This window comes from Hylobates moloch, unplaced genomic scaffold (assembly GCF_009828535.3).
Source record: "Hylobates moloch isolate HMO894 unplaced genomic scaffold, HMol_V3 SCAFFOLD_2, whole genome shotgun sequence".
NCBI classification, from domain to species: domain Eukaryota; kingdom Metazoa; phylum Chordata; class Mammalia; order Primates; family Hylobatidae; genus Hylobates; species Hylobates moloch.
This window is the reverse complement of record NW_026652277.1, coordinates 128,373,697-128,387,185: the sequence shown is the minus strand read 5'-3', so window position 1 is coordinate 128,387,185 and position 13,489 is coordinate 128,373,697.

Below are 13,489 nucleotides of genomic sequence, written 5' to 3'. Positions count from 1 at the left end.
GAAGGCTATTTATAACTACTAAAAAAACCCTTGATCAGCATATGATTATCAGAATTCTTATAGTGAATTGAAGTAGTTCCAACCCAAACTTAGAAACAGGACATTATGATTAGCTTAGCACCTTATCTCTAGTAATTGTACAGTTTCCATGTGGCATCTTTCAAATATTGAAAATAACTTATTAGTGTTGTTCCCTGTCTCTGTTACTACCTTCTCCCACCCTTAGGTCTTGTTAGGATTGCTTAAAGCTTTTTTCAGGTTTTTAAAGAGATTCTAGGTCCAGGGAGTGAAAAACTTTTGACAAAATAAAGTTAACAGAGTTTATTTGAGTGAAGAACAATTTATGAATCAGGCGGCACTCACAACCAGAAGAGGTCCAGAGAGCTCCACTCTATAACATGGGCAGTGAGTATTTAAGACAGGAAAATGCTTGAAGAAAGCAGAAACAAGGAACGAAAAGTGCATTGGTTGTTTCAAAGTTACTTTCCTTGTAAGGGTTAAAGCAGAGGGGACTTCCTTATCATGCTGGCTAAAGCTGACCAGTTTGGAGATTTGGCATTAATTATGTTTCTCTCCTTATTTCTTGTTTCAGTTTGGTAACATGAAACTTTAGCATGAGTGACTCCATTTTGGTTTGGTCTGATGGGGCCTAGTGCAGGAGCTCAGTCCAAATCAATGGCCTCCTATAAATGTTATGTAACAATATTCTCCCATTTTGGTCAGGCTATCACCTAGGTGAGTGTGACCAAAACTTAGGGCATCAGCGTACTCTCATTCACCATCATTCCCAGTTCTTGACCTCAACATGTCACTCATAGGTCCTGGTGACCTTGATATCATGCTTTTCTTTGATTTTTAAAAATCATTCCAATCATATAGAGACCGTTTGCCATTCAACTAATGGTGCATGCAAATGTTTTAGACCTTTTGAGAGGGAGACTACTATTATGACTGTCAGGAGGATAATACCAAGAGTGTGGTGTATGCTCCTTAGCCAGGGCTCCCATGCACCAAAAAAACAAACAGACAAAGTAAAAACAAAGGTTAATGGCTAGAAACATGGTCTCTGAGGCCAGAGGGCAATCAGTCAAGAAGATTACCAGATGTTGGATTTGAAGCATCTTATATTTTTTAACCTTTTTTTTCAGAGACAGGATCTCGTTATGTTGCCCAGGCTGGTCTTGAACTTCTAGGTTCAAGGGATCCTCCTGCCTCAACTTTCTGAGTAGCTGGGGCTACAGGCACATGCTACCATGCCTAGCTATTTATTTCTTCCTATTATTATTATTTTTGGATATGGGGTTTCACTATGTTACCCAGGCTGGTCTTGAATTTCTGGCCTCAAGTGATTCTCCCACCTCAGCATCCTGAGTACCTGGGACTATAGGCATGAGCCATCATACCTGACTTTGAAGCATCTTTTGCAGTTTGAATGTTTCCAGTGAGCTCTGACCAGCTCACAGCAACAGGCACAAAAGTTGTCCATAGGTAAGCTGTGGTGGTGAGTTCTCTTTAAGTCTAGATTAAGTTGTCCAGCTTCAGCTTGCAGGGCTTCCGGAAAAGGGCAGTTTTTGTTCTTAGTGATTCCAAGTCAGAAAGATAGGAGAAAATTGGAAATGTTAGTTTGAAGAGTTACAACCAGATATTGAAGGAAACTGAAAGAATCCAGGATCCAGTCCTGTTTACAAGTAAAAGCTTTACAAAATGAACAGAGCTAGAATCTAATAACGGGTGCACAATAGTTTTTCTCCTGAAACATTATTATTCTCCCAATCATCCCCATTCCCACCAAAGAAAATCACGGGAAGATCAATCAGCCTGCAAAACAAGTCTAATCTCATTAACATGGGCTGATCACCTATACAAGTGTAACAAGAATAGTGATTGACCGCACAAGCTCTTTTTATTCCTGCTTTACTGAAACATTTGGTCAGGAATCTCAGATTAGACTTTTAAAAGCCTTTTGTCTAGTCTGTTTTGCATTGCTCTAAAGGAATACGTGAGGCTGGGTAATTTACACAGAAAAGAGGTTTATTTGGCTTACAGTTCTGCAGGGTATACAAAAATCATGGTGCAAGCATCTGCTTGGCTTCTGGTGAGGGCCTCACGAAGCTTTAATTCATGGTGAAAGGCAAGGGGAACTGATGTGTCGCATAGCAAGAGAGGGAGCAAGAGAAAAGAGAGAGGAGGAGGCGCCAGGCTCTTTTAAACAACCAGCTCTTGTATGAACTAATAGAATGAGACTCACTCATTACTTTAGGGAGGGCATCAAGCCATTCATGAGGGATCCACTCCCATAAACCAAACACCTCCCACTAGGCCCCACCTCCAACACTGGGGATCATATTTCAACATAAGGTGTGGAAGGGACAAATATCCAAACTATATCACCTTTCCAGACTAGGAAGCCAAGCCACGGACTCATCTCTCATGCCATCATACCTGTAATGCCAATAGGTTTGGGTGAATTCTTCTCTTCTTCAGATCTTTAAAATATATTTAAAGTTTCTGGGCCTTCTTTTCATAAGGCTAAAAAACCCAGTAGTCTATGCACATTTTCAAATATGATGCTCCAGCCAAAGCCTTGGTAAAATAACCAGTGTTTCCAATTGTATTCTGTTATAAAGAGAATAAATTCGTATTGAACTTATGCACATAACTATATTGTCATAAAATAAGAATATTCAGCCAGGTGTGGTGGCTCATGCCTGTAATCCCAGCACTTTAGGATGCCGAGGTGGGAGGATTTCTTTTCATTTTATTTTATTTATTTATTTATTTATTTATTTATTTATTTATTTATTTATTATAATACTTTAAGTTCTAGGGTACATGTGCACAATGTGCAGGTTTGTTAGGTAGGTATACATGTGCCATGTTGGTTTGCTGCACTCATCAACTTATCATTTACATTAGGTATTTCTCCTCATGCTATCCCTCCCCCAGCCCCCCACCCCACAACAGGCCCCGGTGTGTGATATTCCGCTTCCTATGTCCATGTGTTCTCATCGTTCAGTTCCCACCTATGAGTGAGAATATGCGGTGTTTGGTTTTCTGTCCTTGAGATAGTTTGCTGAGAATGATGGTTTCCAGCTTCATCCATGTCCCTGCAAACGACATGAACTCATCCTTTTTTATGGCTACATAGTATTTCATGGTATATATGTGCCACATTTTCTTAATTCAGTCTATCATTGATGGACATTTGGGTTGGTTCCAAGTTTTTGCTATTGTGAATAGTGCCACAATAAACATACGTGTGCATGTGTCTTTATAGTAGCATGATTTATAATCCTTTGGGTATATACCCAGTAATGGGATCACCGGGTCAAATGGTATTTCTAGTTCTAGATCTTTGAGGAATCGCCACACTGTCTTCCACAATGGTTGAACTAGCTTACACTCAGTGGGAGGGTTTCTTGAGCCCAGGAGTTCAAGACCAGCCTGGGCAACACAGTGAGACCCTGTCTCTACAAAAAACAAACAAATCAGCTGGGTATCATGTTACATGCCTGTAGTCCCATCTACTTGGGGCTGAGGTAAGAGGATCACTTGAGCTTGGGAGGTCGATGCTGCAGGAGGCCATGATGATGGCACTGTACTCTGGCCTGGGAGACAGAGCATGACCCTTTCTCACTAATAGTTTCTGAATTATGGAGAGATCAAGTAGGGAGAAAAAAGGAATTGTTTCAATTATGTTACAAAGGCATAATTTACCAAGTTCTTGTAAGCTATAGATAGATTTTTAAAATCTCTTAAATCTGAAATACAAATATGAAAAAGATAATTTAAAAAAATTACTGCTGGATGTGGTGGCATATGCCTGTAGTCCCAGCTACTAAGGAGGCAGAGATGGAAGGACTGCTTGAGCCGAGGAGTTTGAGTCGAGCCAGCTTGGGCAACATGTCTCTAAAACAAAAACAAAACAAAACAAAAACTGAATTATTTCTCTCTCTCTCTCTCTCTCTGACTTAGACAGTCTTGCTCTGTCACCCAGGCTGGAGTGCAGTGGCACAATCGTGGCTCATTGCAACCTCCGCCTTCGGGATTTAAGTGGTTCTTATGCCTCAGCCTCCTGAGTAACTGGGATTACAGGCATGTGCTAGCATTCCCAGGTAATTTTTTGTATTTTTAGTAGAGACAGGGTTTTGCTGTGTTGGCCAGGCTGGTCTTGAACTCCTGGGCTCAAGTGATCTGCCTGCCTCAGCCTCCCAAAATGCTGGGATTACAGGCATGAGCCACTGCGCCCAGCCTGATTCTTTTTCATCAGTTCATTTAGTTCCATGTAATTAATTCTCATTTTGCTTGATGTTGGGCTAGCAACTTATGAACCAATTTGTTTCTTCGTTAGAGTTCTGGAAGTTCTTTTTTTTTTTGAGACAGAGTCTCACACTGTCGCCCGGGCTGGAATGCAGTGGCGCAATCTTGGCTCGCTGCAACCTCCACCTCCCGGGTTCAAGCGATTCTCCTGCCTCAGCCTCCCAAGTAGCTGGGATTACAGGTGCCCACCACCACGCCCAGCTAATTTTTTTTTTTGTATTTTTAATAGAGACAGGGTTTCACCATGTTGGCCAGGCTGATCTCGAACTCCTGACCTTGTGATTCACCTGCCTCGGCCTCCCAAAGTGCTGGGATTACAGGTGTGAGCCACCGCACCCGGCCACTAGAGTTCTGGAAGTTCTTATACAGTCCGGTAGTATATTCCTAGGAAATTTATGGAAAGAACTCTGACAAGTACAGGTTTCTGGTAACATAGGAATATACTCTAAGTTCTTACACAGTCCAATAGTATATTCCTATGTTACCAGAAACCTGTACTTGTCAGAGTTCTTTCCATAAATTTCCTTGGAGATACACTATTTTAGGATTATAGTTGCTTGCAAAACCTTTCAGGAGAGCATCAGAGTAAAACAATTTACTGTCTATGGACGACAAGACTTAAAATGATCATGGTTGTGGCAGCTCACACCTGTAATCCCAGCACTCTGGGGGCCGAGGCGGGCAGATCACGAGGTCAGGAGATTGAGACCATCCTGGCTAACATGGTGAAACCCCGTCTCTACTAAAAATACAGAAAATTAGCTGGGTGTGGTGGCAGGCGCCTGTAGTCCCAGCTACTGCAGTGAGCTGAGATCGTGCCACTGCACTCCAGCCTGGGCGAGAGAGTGAGATTCCAACTCAAAAAAAAAAAAAAAAAAAGGTCATGGTTAAAGATCTAATGAGAATTTATTATGGTAATGACACAATTGACAGGTAAAATCATTATTTCTGTGACACACAACATTTTAACATAATAACCAGAATTATGACTAATAACATTATGCTAGGACATATCAGATTTCTCAGAATTTCACATAATTTCTGGAACACGTAAACACTCAATCATGATTGCTTATTTGACAATGCTTATTCTGCAAATTTAACTTATCAATTAAGCCTAATTAGCTTAACATTTCTCTTTCATAAGAAGACCTTCCAGGGCCCCTGGGAGGTTCCAAAGTCAATGTGGGGTAAAAAAGACTTAATTTAGAATTTGATTTTGGAAAGTTTGTCAAAAATACCAAAATGTTTGTCAATATTAATATCAATGTTAAAGGTTTGATTTTTATCAATATCAAAGGCTTGGTTTGGAAAGTTTGTCAAAAATATCAAAACACTTCATTAACTAGGATCACAGATCATTATGGGACAGTACCAGAATGACAAAAGATTTTAAAGACAAATACAGAAAAGTTACATAGTTGAAAAAAAAATTTTAACATTGAGAATGCTCTATTTTCTTAATTAAAAGATATAATAAAAGACAACATGGGCAATACAAAATATCTTCTACAACTTCTTCATTATGTTCATAAACTTTGTTACTGGGTGGCTTTGATGAAATTCAGATATTCAAAAGATACCTCTCCAACACATACATTCTCAGCCTCTTGAGTAATGGTGATAGTATTTAATTATAAAGCATTATTCAGATGTTAATGAAATACTTTCACTGCATACTCATTTACTTCTTACAAGAACTCTGTCATGTAGCTAAAAGCAGTTAAGCTACCATTAGAACGAAAAAATTTTTAGTTCTGTTGAAGCACACTACTCACAGATAGAAATTTTTACCTCCTGAGAGACATAAGTATATCATGTGGTGAACATATATGCTATTTTTTGGCTAAGCAGTATGTATTTTCTTTTAGTTAATGCTATTAATAATTTGAACTTCTAGGAGAACCACCCTAAGGGCTTCAACTAGTCTTAACTCTATCCCTGATTCCAGGGATGAACATGTGACTCAGACTGGCCAATCAGAGATGTCATTCCCCTGGCCTGTGACCCAATATAGGCCAATAAGAGTCAGGTACAGAACTTTTATAGAAGAAAATATAAGAAACTGCATTGTGGGCAGCCATCTTGCTAAACATGTGGAGTCTAAGAAAGAAGCCAACAGAGCTGATATGTCAGACACTTGGATCTGAGAACATAATTTAAGTTCCTGAACCCTGTCAAGCCAGAAGTCAAATTTACTTGTGGACTTTTTGCAAAATTTCCCTTTTTGCTTAAACTAGTTCATGTTAGATTTTCCTTATCAATTGTTGGTGAAATAGTGAATTTTATCTCATATGGATAAACAATTATCTAAACAAGAAAAGTTAAATACTGGAGAAGAGCTATGTCATTTTTAATCACTTCTAGTTTCAGACGTTAGTTGGAAGCTTGAGGGACACTTCTGTAGCTAGTCTGGCCCCAGGCACAGGATCTGAAAATATCCTACTCAGAATTTTGTGTCCTTCCTCATGAGGTCTACTGGAGTCCAGCACATGTAGAAGCTCAGTAGAAAACTTGTTGAATGTTGAATAAATCTGAGGTAGTGTGGACTTCCATGAAGCTGTAATATGTGTGCATGCCTTATTCCTGAAATAAACTGTTCATAAGTATGCAAAAAAAAAAGACAAAGCACAAGGAATCATTTTGATAAAACACCAATTCTTTGTTTTCTAGGCAGAACACTTAAGAAAACGTTTTTCCAATAAAACTTTGTTTTTTTTTAACTTAGAGAAACCAGCTTCAAGTTTTGTACCAAGGTACTTTTGATATTAAGTTTCATTTTTCAAACTCTTAAATAATTTTATTCAATTTTGACCATCTTGACCAAATATAAAATTTTTCTTTCAAAAGCCTTCTAAAACTTAAAAAAACTTTTTAAAATTTTAAGTTCCAGGATGCATGTGCAGGACGTGCATGTTTGTTACGTAGGTAAACGTATGCCATGGTGGTTTGCTGCACCTATCAACCCATCACTTAGGTATTAAGTCCTGCATGCGTTAGCTATTTATCCTGATGCTCTCCCTCCCCCCACCAACAGGCCCCAGTGTGTGTTGTTCCCCTCCCTGTGTCCATGTGTTCTTATTGTTTAGCTCCCACTCATAAATGAGAATATGTGATGTTTGGTTTTCTGTTCCTTCATAGTTTGCTGAGGATAATGGCTTCCAGCTCCATCCATGTCCCTGTAAAGGACATGATCTTGTTCCTTTTTTATGGCTGCATAGTATTCGATGGTATATATGTACCACATTTTCTTTATCCAGTCTATCACTGATGGGCATTTGGATTGATTCCATGTATTTGCTATTGTGAATAGTGCTGTAGTGAGCATATGCATGCATGTATCTTTGTAATATATTTACATATTAATTATAATTTATAATATATAATATATATTACATATTATACATATAATGTATATATTATATATTGACTTCCTCTCTTCCTATTTGAATACCTTTTATTTCTTTCTCTTGCCTGATTGCCCTGGCCAGTACTTCCAATAGTATGTTGAATAGGAGCAGTGAGAGAGGGCACCCTTGTCTTGTGTGGTTTTTCAAGGGGAATGCTTCCAGATTTTGCCCATTCAGTATGACATTGGCTGTCGGTTGGTCATAAATCACTCTTATTATTTTGAGATCTGTTGAGAGTTTTTAACATGAAAGGATGTTGAATTTTATTGAAGGCCTTTTCTGCATTTATTGAGATAACCATGTGGTTTTTGTCTTTAGTTCTGTTTATGTGATGAATTACGTTTATTGATTTGCATATGTTGAATCAGCTTTGCATCCCAGGTATGAAGCCGACTTGATTATGGTGGATAAGCTTTTTGATGTGCTGCTGGATTTGGTTTGCCAGTATTTTACTGAGGATTTTTGCATCAGGGATATTGGCCTGAAGTTTTCTTTTTTTTGTTGTATCTCTGCCAGGTTTTGGTATCAGAATGATGCTGGCTTCATAAAATGAGTTAGGGAGAAGTCCCTCCTTTTTAATTGGAATAGTTTCAGAAGGAATGGTACCAGCTCCTCTTTGTACCTTTGGTAGAATCCAGCTGTAAATCCATCTGGTCCTGGGCCTTTTTTGGTTGGTAGGCTAGTTATTACTGCCTCAGTTTCAGAACTTGCTATTGGTCTATTCAGGGATTCATTGTCTTCCTGGTTCAGTCTTGGGAGGGCGTATGTGTCCAGGAATTTATCCATTTATTCTAGATTTTCTAGTTTATTTGCATAAAAGTGTTTATAATATTGTTTGTATTTCTGTGGGGTCAGTGGTGATATCCCCTTTATTATTTTTTATTGTGTCTATTTGATTCTCCTCTCTTTTCTTCATTAGTCTAGCTAGTGGACTATCTCTTTTATTTTTTTCAACTAACCAGCTCCTGAATTCATTGATTTTTTTTGAAGGGTTTTTCATGTCTCTATTTCCTTCAGTTCTGCTCTGATTTTGGTTATTTCTTATCTTCTGCAAGCTTTGGGGTTTGCTCTTTGTTCTCTAGTTATTTTAGTTGTGATGTTAGGGTGTCAATTCTCTAACAAAAGCTAGAAAGTGAGATCTTTCTAGCTGTTTGATGTGGGCACTTAGTGCTGTAAGTTTCCCTCTTAACACTGCTTTAGCTGCGTCCCAGAGATTCTGGTATGTCGTCCCTTTGTTCTCATTGGTTGCAAAGAACTTCTTGATTTCTGCCTTAATTTCATCATTTACTCAGGAGTCATTCAGGAGCAGGTTGTTCAATTTCTGTGTAGTTGTATGATTTTGAGTGAGTTTCTTAATCTTGAGTTCTAATTTGATTGCTCTGTGGTCTGAGAAACTGTTTGTTTGTTATGATTTCAGTTCTTTTGCATTTGTTGATGAGTGTTTTACTTCCAAGTATGTGACCAGTTTTAGAGTGAGTCCTATGTGTTGCTGAGAAGAATGTATATTCTGTTGTTTTTGGGTGGAGAGTTCTGTAGATACCTATCAAGGTCCACTTGATCCAGAGCTGAGTTCAAGTCGTGAATATCCTTGTTAATTTTCTGTTTTGATGATCTGTCTAATATTGCCAGTGGTGTGTTAAAGTCTCCCACTATTATTGTGTGGGAGTCTAAGTCTCTTTGTTGGTCTCTAAAAACTTGTTTTATGAATCTGGGTGCTCCTGTATTGGGTGCATATATTTTTAAGATAGCTCCTCCTATGAATTGAACCCTTTACCACTAAGTAATGCCCTTTTTTGTCTTTTTTGATTTGTGTTGGTTTAAAGTCTGTTTTGCCAGAAACTAGGACTGCAACCCCTGCATTTTTCTGCTTTCCATTTGCTTGGTAAGTTTTCCTCCATCCCTTTATAATGAGCCTATGTGTGTCTGCACTGAGATGGATCTCTTGAATATAGCACACCAATGGGTCTTGACTCTTTATCCAGCTTGCCATTCTGTGTCTTTTTACTGGGGCATTTGGCCTATTTACATTTAAGGTTAATATTGTTATGTGTGAATTTGATCCTGTCATCATGATGCTGGCTGGTTATCTTGCAGACTTGTTGATGTAGTTGCTTCATAGTGTCATTGGTCTTTGCACTTCAGTGTGTTTTTGCAGTGGCTGGTAACAGTTTTTCCTTTCCATATTCAGTGCTTCCTTCAGGAGTTCTTGCAAGGCAGGCCTGGTGGTGATGAATTCCCTCAGCATTTGCTTGTCTGAAAAGGATTTTATTTCTCCTCTGCCTATGAAACTTAGTTTGGCCAGATATGAAATTCTGGGTTGGAAATTATTTTCTTTAAGAATGTTGAATATTGACCCCTAATCTCTTCTGGCTTGTAGGGTTTCTGCTGAGAGGTCTGCTGCTAGTCTGATGGGTTTCTCTTTGTGGGTAACCCAGCCTTTCTCTCTGGCTGCCCTCAACATTTTTTTCCTTTGTTTTGACCTTGGAGAATCTGATGATTACATGTCTTGGGGTTGATCTTCTCATGGAGTATCTTACTGGGGTTTTCTGGATTTCCTGAATTTGAATGTTGGCCTGTCTTGTTAGGTTGGGGAACTTCCCCTGGATGATATCCTGAAGTATGTTTCCCAACTTGGTTCTTTTCTCCCCATATTTAAACATAAACTAACATTTAGTCATTAATGCTTCAGTATTTTAACTTTTTTTTTTTGAGACTGAGGCTTGCTCTTTCATCCAGGCTGGAGTGCAGTGGTGTGATCTTGGCTCACTGCAATTTCCACTTCCAAGGCTAAAACAATTCTTGTGCCTCAGCCTCCCAACTAGCTGGGATTGCAGGCATGCACCACCATGCCCTGCTAATATTTGTATTTTTAGTAGAGACGGGGTTTCACCATGTTGGCCAGGCTGGTCTTCAACTCCTGGCCTCAAGTGATCTGCCTGCCTTGGCCTCCCAAATTACTGGAATTACAGGTATGAGCCACTGTGCCTGGCCTATTTAAACTTAATTAGAAATGACCCAGATCTAATGAATATCTATTACCTAATTTAACTTACCATAACTTTAAAGCTTTTGAGCTACCAAAGAGAATTTTGAAACTATGAAAAGTTTACTTGTAAACTTTTATCTCAATTACATTCACCTAATTCCCTTGTTCTTAACAGTTATACTTGAATTGCTCATGAAAATTTTCACAAGACATTAAACAAAACTAGTCATTATCAGGCTGGGCATGGTGGCTCACGCCTGTAATCCAGCACTTTGGGAGGCCTCATGAGGCAGGTGGATCACTTGAGGTCAGGAGTTTGAGACCAGCCTGGCCAACATGATGGAACTAAAAATACAAAAATTAGTCAGGCATGGTGGCATGCGCTTATAGTCCCAGTCACTCAGGAGGCAGAGGCAGGAGAATCTCTCGAACCCGGGAGCCAGAGATTGCAGTGATCTGAGATGGTACCACTGCATGCCAGCCTGGGCGACAGAGCAAGACTCTGTCTCAAAAACAAACAAACAAACAAACAAAAACTAGCCATCATCTTAAGTCATTTCCCTGTTCACTATTTTTACAGCATGTGCATATTAGGCAGTCATCATCAAAGCAAGAAACTAAAAGTTACATACATGTTTTTTTACATGTAAGTCAGGGGAGGAGACACAGCTGTTTACCATTAACCCACAAATATTTTTAAAAATTCTCTTTATTTTTACAACAATTATCTTAGAAAAATCAACAATATTAAACAAATCTTATTTACCAAAGGTTTACCCAAGTCATGTAAACTCTGAAAGCATTTGGGTTAGTTTCTGAACTTCCAAAGAGTTTAAGGAATACTTAATTCCTAAGAGTACATATTTTCCTTTAAGCCAATCAAATGGACCTTTTTTAAGAGATTTTATAAATTAATTTGGAAATAGTATCTGAGGTAGGAAAATATCATATACATAACATATAAACAGACATACATAAATACACATGTTGGGGCTCAGAAAACAATACCCCAAAATGAAGGCAGCAGAAGCAGCCTCAGAAATGAAAGTTTTCTTCTGAACTTTTTCTGCCCTTTTGCTTCAGTCCTTTTCTCCCCCAAAGGTAGCTATAGAAACCAGAATCGCTCTTCCCCAAGGCAGGTCATAGAAACCAGAACCGCTTTTCTTCAAAGCCAGCTGTGAAAACGAAACATACTACTCTGCCTTTCCCTCCACCTTTCTGTGTAAAAACTGGCTGTAAAGAAATGATCTGATCCATCTTGTAGGTCATGAGACCCTCAATCCAGAGGGGGTCCTGCCCTACATCCAGAGGCAGGAATATATGCTCAGAGAGGCCAACAGGAACCTAGACAGGCCGTGCTGGGTTTCCCCACTCAGTCTATTAGCATCAGATCATACCCTTTCTGTCCAATCATGTCTCTACATAGCTGTTCCTACTTTGTTGAACCTAAGCATAAAACTTCACAATTTCCCTTGTATCTTTGAGTCTTCATTCTGAAGGCTCCCATGTATACCTGTTAAATAAATTTGTTTGCCTTTTATCCAATTAATCTACCTTCTGTGAGTTGATTTTTCAGCAAATCTTCAGGGGCCAAAGAGAACTTTTCTCTTGCCCCTACAGAGTCCCACCCAGACTTCCTGAATTTAAATGAACTCATTATTTTCTGTCTTCCTGAAACCTTTCCTGCTAGAGGTCTTTTAATAAACCCAGTTCAGTTTTTGTCTAACCTAGTTGGATTCCTGAAGCCTTCCTATAGAACCTAATCTAGTTTCTCTTGTGACTTCCACAGATAGTCTGGATCAAAACTGTTCATATAAACTTGGACACAAATAATGGAGCTCATATCCAAGGGGGACTTAGCAGTGACACCCTCCAAATGTGCAAGGAGAAGCAGTGAGCACAAGGGGCTCAGCAGAGTAGCCAGTCTGTTTGCTTGTTAATCCTGGAGTTCATCAATGGGGATCTCCTTTGAACCCTTGCTTTTGACCCTACATCTAATAAAATAAAACCTTAGACAAAATAAATTTAACAGAGTTTATTTGAGCAAATAATAATTCAAGAATCAGGTAGCCCTCACAACCTGAAGAGCTTCAGAGAGCTCTGCTCTGCAGTGTGGCCAGTGAATATTTATAGACAAGAAAAGGCTGAAGAATGCAGAATCAGAATAAAAGATGGAGTGATCATTTCAACGTTGTTATCCTTGAAAGAGTTAAAGCGGGAGGAGGGGCGGATTTCCCTGTAGTGCTGGCTAAAACTGGCCTGTTTGAGGATTTGGCTATTATCTCTCCCCTGATTTATCTGGAAGGTTAGATAAACAACTTAGTTTCAGTTTGGTGATATGAAACTTTAGCATGAGTGACTCCATTTTGGTTTGGTCTGGTGGGGTCTAGTGCAGGGACCTAGTCCAAATCAATGGCCTCCTATAAATTTTATTTAATAGGAGGTAATGATCCCAAAAGTTTAATGTGAGAATTTAGAAAATCAACTAAAAAAAGCCTAGTTATCGGCCGGGTGTGGTGGCTTATGCCTGTAATCCCAGCACTTTGGGAGGCTGAGGTAGGTGAATCACGAGGTTAGGAGTTCGAGATCAGCCTGGCCAACATGGTGAAACCCAGTCTCTACTAAAAATACAAAAAATTAGCTGAGCGTAGTGGCAGGTGCCTGTAATCCCAGCTACTCGGGAGGCTGAGGCAGGAGAATCGCTTGAAGCTGGGAGGCGGAGGTTGCAATGAGCTGAGATCAAGCCACTGCATTCTAGCCCAGGTGACAGAGT